General features: G+C 40.1%; 1 pseudogene; it reads left to right on the forward strand.

Annotated features, from left to right (window-relative positions):
- Nucleotides 1–7,510: 7,510 nt before the first annotated feature.
- On the forward strand, nucleotides 7,511–16,498 carry LOC117727280 (annotated as a pseudogene).
- The last annotated feature ends 417 nt before the right edge of the window (nucleotides 16,499–16,915 follow it).

Below are 16,915 nucleotides of genomic sequence, written 5' to 3' on the forward strand. Positions count from 1 at the left end.
TGTAGGGCGACGACTGTCAATTGAGACAGGCCAATATAATCAAGAGGAAAACTAAGGCCAGGTGTTGCTAGACTGGCAGGCGCACACAGTCTTTTGACCGGGCGGAAGTAGACAGTGTTCGACAAACCTACGGTTTGATTTCTTTCACTCTTTTCTTCTGTACATTTTGGTTTCTGTTGAAAAGACCTACAACATTACAAATAAATAACATTTCAAACTAAAAACTGGACATGGCATCTACTTATTGCACGCGTCAAGACTAAACCTGTAGCAACCATAGTGACCACTTGTTGACAGGCAACGGGGTCACTACAGTAGGTCTATGTATTTTACTTGTGATTTTGTATGTATTTTATTCTATTTAATTTGTTGTACTATCTGGACCTTGAGTCTGAAATAAAAGTTTGATTGATTGATAGTCTGTTGTAGCAGACATTAGTTCATGTGGTAGAGAATTTCAGACTAAGACCACAATGCATGCTTAACCTCTAAAGCTACATGTATATCTGCTGAAATCAAGAAACACAACATTAATAGTTACATCACCTCTTATAGGAAGGCAGTAGTAACATAAAGGTTTACCGTATTTTCCGCACTTAAAAGCGCACTTAAAAGCGCACTTAAAAGCGCACTTAAAAGCGCACTTAAATGCGCACTTAAAGGTGCACTTAAAGGTGCACTTAAAAGCGCACTTAAAGCGCACTTAAAAGCGCACTTAAAAGCCTTTAATTTTCTCAAAAAACGACAGTGCGCCTTATAATCCGGAGCGCCTTATATATGAATTAATTCTGGTTGTGCTTACTGACCTCGAAGCGATTTTGTGTGGTACACGGCGCTCTGTCAAAATGTTTTAGTACGACTTTGGTAAACTACAAAGCCGCACCGCTTGCAGCATTATGGTACGTTCACACCAAACGGCTTTATAACTCGCGTCAGTTTATTCGCCAGTCAAGTTGTGTTCATTTGTGTCTTTCGCAACCAGTTGCGAAAAGGAGGCGTGGCTTATCTCCGTGGCTTGGCTCGGTAAAAACAGTTATAAATTCCACCATCCACCACGGTCGAAATAACCACTAGTTCTGCTTTATACTTGTTGTGGACATCCCATAAACGTCGGAACATCTAACGCCCTCGTGTTTGGGTTCATAACATCACCCGTAGGCTCACACAGCTCGGAGAGTTTCACCGACTCCGCCTCGATAACTTCCGCTTCCAGCGCTACCAGAGCAGCAGCAGCCCAACGGGCGGAGCATCTCAATGCTGATTGGCTGCTTCCAGAGCAGCAGCAGTCCAACGGGCGGAGCATCTCAACACTGATTGGCTGGCGAGTTGCGAAACTTTTGCAACTTGCGTTGGAAGTTGAAATATTTCAACTCTGGCGAAATTTCGCAACGCGCGAAACGCGTCTATTCAACCAAAAATTTCAACCAAACGTGTCTATGCGTTGACTTTATATGGGATCCAGACTCGTGAAAGATTCGCAACGCGTTTGGTGTGAACGCCCCTTTACGGCTACCGTAGTCAGGAGCGTCGCGGAGTAATACATACTGTGCTTCGACATAATATTACAGTGTGTGTGTAAGGACCCCAAAATGGCACCTGTCAAGAGACACGCTTACGACGCGGACTTCAAACTCAAGGCTATCAGTCACGCAGTAGAACATGGGAATAGAGCAGCTGCGACAGAATTCAACATTAATGAATCAATGGTAAGGAAGTGAAGGAAGGAAGAAGATGACCTGCGCCAAGTAAAGAAGACCACACAGAGTTACGCTAACGTTTGATTTAGCGGTATCAGACTGTTTTTTACGTGTTACAACTGAACAAGGTTGGGAGTTATTCTGAATACGCTCATTAACGTTTGAACAATGTTGAGAGTTATTGTGAACATGTTTAATAAAGTTTGACTGACTGTTTTGTTTCGCTTAATGCGCCTTATAGGCGGGTGCGCTTTATATATGAAAAAAGATCGAAAATAGACCATTCATTGACAGTGCGCCTTATAATCCAGTGCGCCCTATAGTGCGGAAAATACGGTAAGTCAGGGTGGAGGCTTGAAGGGGCCAAACAGCAGGAAAGGAGGATGGTACTAAAGGCAGAGCTGACGTCTACAAACAGGAGGTTGAGACGCCTTCAACACACATTCAAACCCGGCTTGGGTTTTGAAACAAAAATCTAAAGTCATCAAACAAGAACTTGTACTCTATTCAAACCAGTTCGCTTATTTTTTATTTTTAGTCAGCACATAAAGTTCCAGAACAGCTTCAATCTGAAGGTGTAGGTAGGAACTTCCCTCATGGTATGACAGTTGATGATCCAAATACGACACTTGTAGAAATGTAAATGTCTTTTGATTACTGTTGACAAAAAAGTGTAGTTGAGAAATAATATCAAAAAGCCAAGGAAGAGGCCTGCAGTGGTGGGGCAGGAGATTATTGTACAACCAGGCCAGGAACACACTGATCAAGAAGATCAGAGGAGCAAAGAGCAGCTACTCTGAAAGGTTGAAAAACAAGTCTTTGTCCAACAGTCCTGTTTGGGGGTGTAGACGCCTGCAGGATATCACCAGCAACATCTGGCTGCTCAGGAATCTCAACCTGCCTCAGAAGCTGCTGATGCAATTCTAAAACACAATAGTCCAGTCTGTTCTGGTTTGGATGAGCCAATAAACAGGGTGGAGGCACTTAAAGGAGCCAAAAAGCAGGAACACAGAACAGCTTCAATCTCAAGGTGTAGGTAGGAACTTTCCTTATCTTTCCTCATGGTATGAGAGTTGATGATCCAAGTACTACACATGTAGTAATGTAAACAGGATAACCTAGACAACGAGTTACGCATGTAACTACGGTTCTATGAATCCTGGATGACCGCCAGAGGCGGTGCTTAGCACTGGATATCTTCCGTCTCGCGCACACGCAGGTCGAGTTTTAATAACAACTAAGTCACTTGTGACCTCAGATGACCCCCAGCCGGGTATAAGTTCCGGTGTCATCCCGAGATCAAGCCTATGGAATCTTCTCGCGAAATCACGAAAATAACTCTGGCGGTCATCCAGGATTCATAGAACCGTAGTTACATACATAACTCTCGTTCTATTTCATCCTTCCTGACCGCCAGAGGCGGTGCTTAGCACTGGATGACTTGTATCAACAGAGTCACAGGAAACCCAAGGAGCCTACCTCGTATGGATCAAGTAGAGGAATCTGGACAAAGAAACACCCTCAGTGAGTGATGGGTAGCAACGTTCACCCTGTAGTATCTGGTGAACATGCTCGGTGATGCCCATGAGGCTGCAGCACATATATCCTCCACCGGCACACCTCTCAGGGTTGCCCATGATGGGAAACATTCCTAGGTAGAATGGCCCCTCACTCCGGATGGCAGAGCACAGCCATTCGCTTTGTATCCACAGGCAATGGCCTCCACTATCCAGTGGGACAGGCGCTGTTTTGAAAGGGCACAGCTCTTCCTAGTCCCACCATGACAGATGAAAAGCTGCTCTGACTGTCGTATGCCTGTGATGGCTTCGACATAGGCTCTGAGGGCCCGGACCGGGCACAGGAGCCTTGACCTCTCCTCTTCCAATGGGGGGTCAAATTGTGCAAGCCGGATAGGCTGTTGCCAGCACCTTATGGAGAAATGCTGCATTAAGCCATAGTGTAACACCCAAACCATCCAAGTTCCACCTGAGACAGGACTAACTCACCGACAGGGCGTGCAGTTCGCCTACTCGCTTTGCCGAAGTGGTGGCAAGGAGAAAAACGGTCTTTGCCGACAGCCATCTCAGCTCTGCCTCCACCAGGGGTTCGAAAGGAGGCAAGCATAGGATGTCCAGTACCACAGACAGGTCCCATGGAGGAGCCTTTGGGGTGCTCGGGGGACGCAGTCCCTGAGCCCCTTTTTAAGAAGAGGGACACCAACCTGTGGCTCCCTACCGTGTCATTGTCAATTTTAACATGCTGCCATGAGATAGCAGCTACATACACCCTCAGGGTAGAGGGAGACCGGTCCTTATCTAGGAGGGACTGCAGAAACTCAAGTATAACGGGCACGGGGCACTGCACCGGGTCCTCGTTGTGACCCACGCACCAGTCTGAAAACAGCCTCCATCTACATTCGTACTGTGGACGGGTTGATGGCGCTCTGGCATTCAGAATAGTCTTCCTGACTAGTTCCGCCATGGCGTCCTGCGGCAGAGTCTGTGAAACTTTTAAAATAATGTAATTTCAGTAAAGAGGTCATTATTATGGGTGATTTTTAACATAAACTGGGAGGAAAAATCATCTAGAAAGAATCTTAAACGGCTAACTGATGACTTTGACCTTGTACAGATTGTCTGTGGGCCCACAAGACTAACCAATTCTTCCAGGACCCAAATTGATTTAATATTTAGTAATAGGCCTGATAGAGTTCTAAAAACTCTCAACATGGTAACTGGTCTTTCTGACAACAATCTAACTCTGGTAGCCAGGAAACTAACCAGCAAGTGGTTTAGGCCTTCGGTCAGGGATGATGAATCTTTTAGAATCCCCAAAAGAAATCAAGATATTTTTCATCACACTCTTCAACTAATTGATTGCGATGATCTACTTTCGGGAATAGACATTGAGGAAGACAGTAAAACATTCTCAGATAAATTAGAGAACACTATCAAGGATTTTAGTTGCAAATTTAGGCACAAACATATCAAACACTCTGTTCCTTGGATAAATGATGATATCTTCAAAATAATGAAAGAACGGGATTCTGTCTTAAAAACTGCAATTAAAAATAAATCGAGCCATGACAGACAACATTTTGCTATGCTAAGAAACAAAGTGGTAATGAAATTAAGAAAAGCTAAGGCAGATTTCTTCCTGACTATAATAGAAAAGGCGAGAGGTAAAACTAAAATGATCTGGGATCAGTTACACAAGCTAACGGGACATCCCAACAAAGTAAGGAAGCTGCAGGAACTTAACATTAATGAGAAACTGTCAAATAATCCAGTTGAAGTAGCAAAAGCTTTCAATCACTATTTAATTGATTCTGTAGCGACCATTGCTAAATGTTTCTCCCTTGAGATTAGACCTGTCTGTACACTAAATTCATTGGTTCTAGTCATGATGCTTTCTCCGTACAGGCAGCAGTACACTGGAACTCCATTCCAGGATCAATCAGAGATCTACAATCATTCAATTCTTTTAAAGCTGAGACAAAGAAATGGTTAATTAGTACCCAGCTCTGGCAGCACTAGACTGTTACTGCTCCTACCCGTCTTTAATCTGTCAGTCAATCAGTTTGTCTGTCAGTTGTTGACTGTCTGTTTTTAGGTCTGTATGTCTTGACTTTGCTAGTCGACCATTCACTCCACCTGCATGTATGTCTTTTGTTGTTGTTTACCTGTCTGTGGTTATACATTTCATTTACTCTGTATGCTTTTATGTGTTGGGTCTCTGACATGGATGTTTTTATTCTGTCCATTTTAACATAGTTCTCCCTTATTTTATTTTGCTTGTTTGTACATTGTATATGTAATCTTATGTTTTTAGGTTTTGTTGAGAATGAAATACTTAGAAACGTAGAATAGAAACCAGACACATATGAAGACCAGATCCGTGAGCCTAGAGGATGGGACCATCCTGTGCTCCAATGAGGCTCTCAGAAAGTCTAAACCAAGAGCCGCCTCCACCTTATAGTCGACAAATCAAAAATGCCCTTAAGGACGATATAGGCTAAGTGCGCACTCTTGCTAAGTTGCCCTTTTTCTTTGCTATTTTAGCTAGATTTTGGGCCATGCATGCATGTTTAACTGCTGGACATAATACTCCTGTTACGATTGAATAAATGTTCATTGATTGATTTTAATTTGCTCGTCTCAAGTCCTGATTTCACTACCACGACAGTTTGTTTCATAACATCTGCATCTTGGGACTACAGATGAAAAATAGCCTCTTGGCTAACTCTGGCACATTTACAGAAATGTTTATATTAATGTACACTGTCCCTTATCAAATAAACAAATTAAAAAATTTAAAAAGCATGTATGATCATCTCTAATTCAGTTGTTGATAATACAGATAGCAGTTTGCTAATGTTTCTAAGGTGGAAGAAACAAGATCTGGACAGCTGCTTAACATGGGGGTCAAACGACAAGCATTGGGCACATATTACCGAGATCACGCAGTTGCGTAGCAAAGAGCAGCTACTTTGAAAGTTTGAAAAACACGTTTGTTGAGAGTAACGTCATCTCTTATTGGAGGGAGGTCAGGGCCGGGGTGGGTAATCGGGAAAATCGGGAGAGTTCCCGATGGGCCGCTTCACTTCTGGGCCGGTCGAGAAATGTATTTGTTGACATTTGTCACGTTAGTTCATCTTCTCTTAAAGTGGGCTACACACGTTCCGCATTCTTACACCGCAGCCTCTGGGTTGTACCATGTGAGGAAATTCTCCCCTCCCAAATAGAGTTGGTTCGGTCCGTAGCCCGTCTTTTCCAAAAGCTTTTCTCAGATAGGCTACGGATAGCTGGGCCGGCCCGACCGCAGCGATACGCGTCAGGGAGGATGGACGGGAGGAAGAGGGCAGGAGGGGCTGAAAAAGCCAGGTTGAAAAAAAGAAAGGCATTGGAGGAGGATGCTGCCAAATGTGCCACGTTTACTGATTTATTTTCAAGAGGACAAACACAAGTGGCAACTGGTAAAGAGAGACAAAGGCCTATTGATTAACAACGTAACTATTCGGCTAACGTTATAGCCTTGATTAATAGCGTTGTCAACCTATTCCCAAGCAAAATATTAAGTTGATTTTAACTATTGTCTAAACAATAAAACATTCATTCTCATGCATCATATAGTTAATTATTACATTTGTCATTAACAAACAGAATAATAAAACAGTGAACCTCTCTTATGTTTCATAATACATTCCTCCAGAATATTCCTCATAATATCCCAAATTAATTATCATAACTTTCTTTATGTATTAATTTAAAACATAAACTTTCTTATCTACATGTGCAAGTATATATAAAATCCACTACAATTCAACAAAGTATGCAGTAATATGACTCAACATTTTTCTTTGTAGCTTCGGAGTTGAACTGAGTTGAACTGTAAACATTAGTTCAATATGCCTCTTTGTTGAAGAGTGGGATATGTTTCAAATGTTTTATTTATTTATTTCTGCTTTTGTTAATTTATCAACCTATCCCTTGTGGAATAGTGGAATATTTTTTGTTAACTTCTCATCTTAAGTGGATTATTATTGTTGTATTTAACCTTTACATTATTTGTTGGACCATGGTATTCATTTTTAAAAACTACAGGATAGTAAGAGCTGAACTTGCTGAACTCATTTATCCAATTGCCACTACCATGGAAAAAGTGGGCTGGTCTTGAGCCTGAAATTCCCAGCCTGAAAAGTGTGCCCTGAGAGAGGTAGTAACAAAATGGTAGAAGGCAGGGACTTACAAGAGCTGACAAGCAGGAACACAGAGTACAGAACAGATTCAAACCTAATGGTGTTGGTAGGAACATTTATAGTTGAGAGTTACTTATGGGAGGGCGGTCGTAAACAAAAAATTGAAGTCAGGGTGGAGGCGCTTAAAGGAACACAGAGCAGAGGACAGCTTCAACCTGAAGGTGTAGGTAATCATTTTCCTTATCTTTCCTCATGGTATGACAGTTGATGATCCAAATACTACACTTGTAGTAATGTAAACAAGATAATCCTAAAGAATGTTAAATGTTAACAGGGTTGTTTTATGCCTGTTAACATTTAACATTCTTTAGGAGTTTAGAGTTTAGTTTAAAAACTACCAAAAGCTAAATAATAAATAATTTACAAATGTTAAACATTTAGTGTAAACAGGAGCAAAATATATACATACAATGTCTTTTTGCAGAAGATTGGAGTATTTCACTCTGCAATTTTCTCGACAGTTTCCACAGACTGACCATGGCTGAGTACAAGCTAGAGGTCACAACGGGTGACATGAAATATTCAGGAACAAATGACCACATATACGTCACATTATTTGGCACTGAAGGGCAGAGTGAGAGAACCGAGTTGGACAACTTTGGAACTGACTTTTCGACTGGGACAGTAAGTTGAATCCTGTTGAACATCCTTAAATTAGGTCTGGACAATGTAATGGCTTTTGTTTGTATATTTGTCTTCTGCCTATTTGAAAGAAACATCAAACGTTTATATAATAATACACTTCATGTTTATTTCCCGGTTGACACAAAGGGAAAACTGTCATGGATCTGAGGACAGGGGGCGAGGGTGGAAACCGGGCAGGACAAGATAGGGCAGGCAGACTGGGGAACCAGGAGGATGATCCAAACTATAGGGACAGGAAGAATAGCAAGGGAATAAACACTTGGATGAACAGGAAGACAAGCAGGGAAGAGTGACACGTTAGGTTATTAGGTCTCAATGTAATACTAATACATAAGCAAATGAGAGCATCAGCAATAAAAGTGACTATTTCTGTATAGTTATTCTTAATGCTTTCCATTGGTGCCACAGTCGGATACATTTATTTAAAAAAAAAAAGTGAAAGTATGTCTAGTCTTGGCGGAGATATGTTCTCTTTAGACGCTTGCCTAAAGCAACATACATACTGAACTGAGTCAGCAAGGAGTGTTTCTAGAGTTTGAGGACATTCAGGGCTAAGCCTGGACATCTGCAGGGAGTCCAAGGGATCATTCCCGCGAATTTAGTTTTGATTAAACAAGCTCTATTTTGATGCCTATTTATATACAGTTTATATTACATTTATATACAGTTTATATTACATAGAACGAAAGTTCTATGCAATATAAACTGTTTATGACATGTTTATAGTGCTTTTATCAGTGTATTGTTAGTCATTATGAAATCTGAAAAGCTCAGATTGAACCATCCCGGTGAACATGCATGCCAATGACGACATCTTTTTCTGGCACACGCACGCCTCCTCCCCGGCTTCACTAAGCTTTAGCCTACCTTTGCTTCCCTCCTTCCTTCCACCTGGACTTGTACACTCTGCCATTCCTACGGAGAACTTCATTGACTTTGACATTCTGGGATGTTACAAAGACTACCGTGCATTCACACACAATATATTTTTGGTTGTTCTTCACAGGCTTACGTTTCAAATCATACACTGAAAACACAATCTAATGGCATTTAATCTTAATGGTGCTAAGGTCACATGATACATTTAAATTAACTTGTCAGAGTCTAACTTATTGCTTTTTAAAAGCTGGAATTTTTAATATTTCTACTAGGATGTATTCTATGAAGGGCTTTCACCAGCCAGTTGGCATGCTCATCTATCACGAGATGATGATATATATCATATGTTTTAATATTAAAATAAATATTTAAGAAGACTGTCCGGTCTGTGCGGACATTTGTACTCAGATACTTACATATATTATACTATATAGTATGGGTTAAACTGTTATTCACAATACTCTAACATTCATGTTGAACTGTAATATTGTATTTGTATGTTTAAATTTACATGAACCTTTGTTTCAAGACAGGAACTTACACCCTGAGCACCAATCTGTCTCTGGAGAAACTTCTGCTCATCAAGGTGGAGAAAGATCCTTTTTGCTATCTCCCAGAAGATGAGTGGTACCTCTCCAAGATAGTGGTGACGACTCCTGAAGGAGAAGCCATTCTTTTCCCCTGTTACAGATGGATCTCTAGAGGAGAACTGGTGGAGCTCAGAGGAGGAAGAGGTCTGTTTCAAGGTCCCCAAATAATTGATGAAAGATCATAAATATTGAGATTTATAGATACAACTTATTTTCACATGTTGTTTTTGTTGATAGTTTGTCAATTTTAAAGTTGTATTGATGTAATGTTCTCTTCATGTCTCAGCCTTGAAGGGTTTTGAGGAGGACCATCCCGTTATGATTGAACACCGCGAAAAAGAGCTGATACTTAAAAAGAGCTTTTACCAGTAAGTTTGTATGTGTGCAGTACAGTATGTACCAGCATATGCTGTTATGGTCTCAGAAGTTCATCTGGAGAAATTCATACGTGCCTTTTGGTAACTTCTTTTATTTTGTGGGGCTGTTTTTTAGATGGAAGATTTTGGCTGAAGGACTACCCCACATCAACCATTTCAATAATGTGTTGGAGCTCCCAGCTGAAATCCGCTTCTCTCATTCCAAATCATCTGAAATAGATTATGAGAAAATGAAAACGTATGTGTACATACATATTGTATAGTCAACTGGTTACATGTTCTATGTTTTGAGGCAAAAAGACAATTTGACACATAAATATCAGTATTCTGTTTAATCATGTATTATAAATACTTTTTTTGTTTTACTCTGTCTTACTTCAGTGGTATTGAGCTGGAACTCAAGGGACTGCTTGGATCTGCTGAAAAATGGGAAAGCATTGAAGACATGAACAAAATCTTCTGGTGGAAAAAGACAACAATGACAGGTAGGTTGTTTTTCCACATCATTAATAATATCATTCAATGTCAATGAATATGAGCATTTGGCCAATTCTATCATTAGTTCAACAAAACAGTTCATTCTGCAATGATAATACAATATGTATGAAAGCCTTTTAAGAAAAGTTGATATACTGCATCTTAAATTATTTAAATGGACTCGGCACTAATATCTCTAATCTATCTAGGATTTACACAAATGTAAAATTATCCCAAAATTAAAACCCAAGGAACACTTTTAAAGGTGCACTCAGCAGAGTTAAGATATCCACATGGTGTCACGGATTGGCTGGGAGCCACAGGAAATAGGACTCAAAATGCAGATAAAGAGGCGTTATTCAGAACTCAGGAAATAGGGCTCTTTACTGGGCAACATTAAGAGCCGAACTGACACAGAACAAGGGGTTGACACAGACTAAATACACAGGGAAACGAGACACAGGTGGAAACAAAACGAGACACAGGTGGTAAACAATGAGGGCGGGGTCTGCAATCACACATGAAGACGACACACAAGGAGGGAGGATTCTGAAACGAGAGACTGGGTAAGTGACAGACAACACAACAGAAAACAGACAGTGAACTACTCAGAAGGTCTGGGTGTAACACATGGTGCGTCTATACAACTGAATACAACCCATAATTACTTAACCATTTAAATTAGTTTACAATGTTGTATTAGATGTTGTTCCTGTTGGGCAAAACATATACATATATTATATATATATCATATTTGCAATTCTTCCAGAGTATGTTAGCGAGCACTGGAAGGAAGATGACTTTTATGGATTCCAGTTCCTGAACGGACTCAATCCCAAAGTGATCAAGCGCTGCTCAGAGCTTCCCCCAAACTTTCCAGTCACAGAGGAGATGGTGAAGCCGTTCCTGGAAGAGGGAAGCTCTCTGCAGGAGGAAGTGAAGGTATGAAAGAAGAAGAGTGGCTTTAGTTTGGAGATAATCTCGGTTTTGGGAGACGGTTTTGTGTGTTTATCATCCCAATATAATTTTGCCTTGATTTATCTGTGCAATTCTGTCCTCTGTCTTTCGTTCCCATACAGAAAGGCAATATATTCCTCTCTGACCAGAAGACGATGGATGGAAGGAATACCCCCGAGAGCCTATAATGGAGAACCTCTGCACGTGACTGCTGGTCTCTGTTTGCTCTACTTGAACCCAGAAAACAAACTGATGCCCATTGCAATACAGGTCTAGTCACATGATCATATTACGTTCCACAGTACATTACTATGTTTTCAAAAGTCCAGTTGACATTCTTTAACCTACAAAAAATCATCAAATTCCAGTTGCATCAACAACCTTCTGAGCAGAACCCCATCTTTCTGCCCAGTGACTCAGAGACTGACTGGCTGCTCGCCAAGATGTTTATTAAAAATGTTGATTCCATGGATCATCAAGCAGTCCAACACCTCATGAAAACTCACTTTCTGGCAGAGGTCTATACTGTTGCTGCTCTCCGCAAATTCTCTGTGATTCATCCCCTCTATAAGGTATGATTGCTGGTGCACTTTTTAAAATATATTTCAATGATCTGAACTGATTTTTTTGTATGTCGTTACTAGAGAGTCAATAGAGCAGAGACAGGAAATGACAGAAAAAGTGATGAGGAATGCATGCAATCAAGATTATCTTAACTTACGTATATGTCATGTTGGTCTCAAAATAGTCACATAAAATTGCAATTAAAAAAATATCTATTTCCATTGAGTAATTCACCGATAATATATAAATAAATAAGTATTACCATAAAGAGAAACATTCAGTTTATTTTGTGTAGCCCAAAATCACAAATTACAAATTTGCCTCAGAGGACTTTACAATCTGTACACATACGACATCCCTGTCCCAGGACCTCCCATCGGATCAGGAAAAACTCCCAAATAATAGAAAAACCCTTTCACAGGGAAAAAAGGAAGAAACCTCCAGTAGAGCAACAGAGGAGGATCCCTCTCCCCGGATGGACAGAAGCAATAGATGTCATGTGTACATATGAACAGCGTTACAGAGTTACAACACATTTAATGAATATGACAGAAATGTATGAATAATTACTAGGCATGGACCACGATCCATGAAACAGAAGGAGAAAGAGAGGCAGGAGGCCGGCCCACCAGGCATGAGGCATTGCGAAAGAGGCGGGGCCAATGAGGTCTGCCTTTGAGGCAGGAGGCACAGAGAAGGAGGCAGGACCATTGGGAAGGAGGCCAGGCCCAGGCCAGATGCAGGAAGCAGGGGCAAGGACCCAGGACCAGCTTCAGACACAGCCAGGTCCAATGGACCCTATGAGATGTGAAGTCACAAAGACTCCGGGGAGGAAGTAGCTAGGTACAGCTCGAAAGTAAAAGGGTAAACAGGAAATATGGCAACGAAATATTGAATAGGAAACTTGTCGATTCCCTCTCTGTCTCGCCCCGTGTTTCCTGTTGGATTGTGCTCTTATATTTGTTATTGTAGTATGCTAATTTTTCACTTTTGATGTTCTGTTAGTCCACTTTGTTTTCTACTTTATATAAGATGTTGCCCTTCTGACAGTCGTTCAGTCTATAAAAGAAATGTGCATATCACTCTCAAGATTGTTTTGCAGGGAACCTTGCCCTCCACCATTTGAGGATCTTTTATATACTTCTCTATAAAAGACAGCTCATTGAAAGTCTCCTTTCCATAGTAAACCAATTGTGTATGTGTTTATTCTAGTAAGCAATGGTCTTAATAGTGCAGACCAAATATATATTGTAATATCTTTACAAAGAATGTGGTTGTATTTTCCATCAATGGTGAATCACCTCTAAGCGTTACCTTTTTACTCAGTATTACATTTTCTAGCTTTTGAAGTGACAGTTAACTTGTTATAGATCAATAACTTTGCATCCATCAGGGTTTACTCTTGTTTCCTGGATTCCTTTGGTGATCAACACAAACAAGATGTGCTGCCTGTTGTTTGCTCAAATGAGCAAACATGACTTTTAAAATTATTCTCTTTGTCTGTACAGCTGCTGATTCCACACTTCAAGTCTACTCTGTACATAAACACTGGAGGCCGCAAAAATCTTTTTGGACCTGATGGGGCTTTCAGTATTGTATGGCTCTGTAAAATACATATTTCTGAATACAATACATAATTCTTTTACTTGAAGAAATGTGTTTGATTTTCAATATCTGTGCATTAATTACTTATTAGAGTTCACTTGGATATGACGGACTGACAGAGCTCATGAGAAGGGCTCTCTCTGAAACGACCTACAGCTCCCTCTGTCTGCCAGAGGACATCACTGCACGAGGACTGGAATCCATCCCCAACTTCTACTACAGAGATGATGGCCTGAAGCTGTGGGACATCATCAACAGGTTATCTTAAATAATTATTCCAACTGTCCACACCGGTTAATTCTACAAGCAACATATTAGAGTCTTATTCACAGATACAAAATGTAAATTAAATCTATTTTGTGTTCACTAGCTTCGTGAAGGCAGTAGTGGAGTACTACTATCCCTCAGACAGTGAAGTGCGTAAAGACAATGAGCTGCAGGAATGGATCAGTGAGATATTCACACATGGCTTCTTGGGAAACAAAGCCTCAGGTATTTAACAGTGAGCCTTTAATATTGCAATGACGATTGTGATTGCCAATAATGAACTGATAGTAATTATGCTACCAACAGGGTTTCCAGAGAGCTTTCATACTGTCGAGGAGGTGATCAAATTCATCACCATGGTGATCTTCACAGTGACTGTTCAACATGCTGCAGTAAACAATGGGCAGGTAATTAGTTGGGACATTGGAATATATATTGATGTTTGATTAAAGAGTAAATGAAGATGGTCCACAGCAAAAATGAAAACGTTTTAGGATGATTATCTCTTTGAAATTATGTAGTTGAAAGGTTTAAACTTAATAATATAAATAATATAGGACAATATGTGAACATTATTTCTTCAATATTTGACTTTGACAAAGTGAAGCAGAACAACATTAGCTATATTTTAGTACAGACAGCTAGGTCTGGAAACATGCAGAGTGAGCTCACTCCTGGCGAATTATGGTTATGATATTTGTATAAATATTGGTTGGTGTTTGAGTTGTGTTTGAAGTGGCTGACTTATTCTTGTAGCCCAGGTCCCGTTGTTTAATTTGATGTGCAGTATTATGATATTTGCTCAATTATGCCACTAGCACCACGTCCACCCATATGGGGGGAAGGGTCTCCAGATGTATGATTTGGTCCGCAATATGCTTTTTATTCATTCCAATTTTACATTCATTCATTCCAACATTACAATGGTGCAAAGGTTGAATTCCCAGTGTAGATTTACATAACATGTTCTGCAATGTTAATTGAAAAGTTTTCTATCAAAGCTGTTAGATATTGAGATTTCTTTCTTAATTTAGTTTGACTACTACTCCTGCGTGCCAAATATCTCACTTCTGCTGCGCAAACCTCCTCCAACCACTAAGGGGCAGTCAAGCATGGAGACAATTTTGGAGACTCTCCCAAATGTTGGTGAGACAGTCAACTTTGAAGCAATGGTTTGCCTACTTTCAGAGACATACTCTGACATGGTAGGTTTGGTGATGACCAACACTCATTATAACACGTCCACATCTTAAAAGTGCTTTAAAAATGTGTCATTCTGATTCACTGATTTTCCTTTTGGCAGGTTCCCATGGGTTCATACCCCGATGAACGATTCCAGGAGCCTGCTCCAAAGCAGATGATTAAGGAATTTCAAGCAGAGTTGTCCAACTTCAGTGAAGCAATTGCAACAAGGAACTTGCTGCTTAAAATACCTTACAGCTACCTGGACCCTGCTCATATCGAGAACAGTATTGCTATTTAACTCAAGCTGTTTTATCTCTCTGCATGAGGCAACTATATCAATACCTTTTAACACCTGTTTTGCATGCTGGGTTGTGGGTTAAACTCTGGGAGACTATACTCTAGGCTGTATCATGTTAAGTCGGCCTATGATGGGGTACCTGTATCTTTGTGTGAATTATGTTTTACCTAGACATATGCTGAGGAATAACTCAATTGAGCAGTTTAGGTAGCAAATGTTTATTTTCTCTCCAAAAATCGTCAGAGCATATTTCCAAAAACGTACTATTAGGATAAATTGACCGCAAATTGGCAATCTGAAGGGTTATTTTATAGCATGAGAACATATTGGACCTTAATAAAGTGTCATATTATCAACTTTTTTCCCGGCTCAAAATCTTGCAAGACTTATGGCCGATCTCAAGGCCCTCAAACACAATGTACTGTGTGGTACTTAATTGTTAGCTCTTTATCATCAAACTATTACCCCACTATTGCATACTATATTATATGTTGTAACCTAGCTGTAAGAAAAATACTACATTTTTTTGTTTTAGTTTTGTTTGTTAGTGCTCTTACTTTTCTCTTTTCACCTTTTACATATAACTGGCCTGCCGTTATTTCTCAACAATATCTTTCAGGTGAATGAGGGGTGATGGGAAGGGAGGGATGCATAGCGTATTTTGGATTTGTATTCACTGCCCTGTGTAATTATTACCGTCATCATTAACTGTAAGCCAATAAAAATAGTAATGTAAAAGAAAGTGATGTAAAAGGCAACATACTGTAACTTGAACAGGAGTAAATATGTATGTAACTCAAAAAGGGAATTCATTAGAATGCAGATTCTCCCAGGTGTGCCTACAAAACCGCTGCAGTGGGTAAGGGAAAATGAGAAATGGATAAAGTAAGTAATTTGCTTGGACAAACTAACCTGAGCCATTTAATGCGCAACTGTATTGACAAGCTTCTTGTAAAATCCGTCCTTGCTGTCAAAACCTTTGTTGTTCTCCCATCTTCCACATCGGCACTGCCATTGATCAGTGTCAGCAGGACAGATTCTGGTATGAACAAGAGAGGGGAATACAACTCTTACCAGGAGTGTTGGTGTGTCACGGAAAAACACAAGAGTGAAAGGACTGTGTGCTGTGCATAATCCCTGATAAAATACTGATGTCTTAATGCAAACTGTTTCATGAATGCTACTACAGCACTTCACAGGTAGACGCTAAGTTCAATAACCTTGGACTTGGCCAATAGAGATATATCCAAAATCAATAAATTCCAGCTCTCGGTCTGTATTTCATTCTTTTTCTATATCTCATTTCTCATATTGGAAATTAAGCAGTGATCTTGAGTCACACAGAGGTTGAAGGAAACATTTGAGGAACCAACATATGACTTATTAGTTTGAAACTATAGTTACTAGTTCATTAACTCTTAATGATTAAATCTGTATTTGTTACAATTATTAGTTCCCCACAAAAGAAATCGCAGAAAGAAATGCATATATCAAAATATACATATCTAAATTGTCTGTAGATGTTTGTTTCACATTCTAAAAAGTTAAAAAGACAAAATGAGCATAATTAATATGACCATTATAGTGGTTTTGCTTGTTTTGGCTCATTACCTACA

This window comes from Cyclopterus lumpus, chromosome 24 (assembly GCF_009769545.1).
Source record: "Cyclopterus lumpus isolate fCycLum1 chromosome 24, fCycLum1.pri, whole genome shotgun sequence".
Lineage (NCBI taxonomy): Eukaryota > Metazoa > Chordata > Actinopteri > Perciformes > Cyclopteridae > Cyclopterus > Cyclopterus lumpus.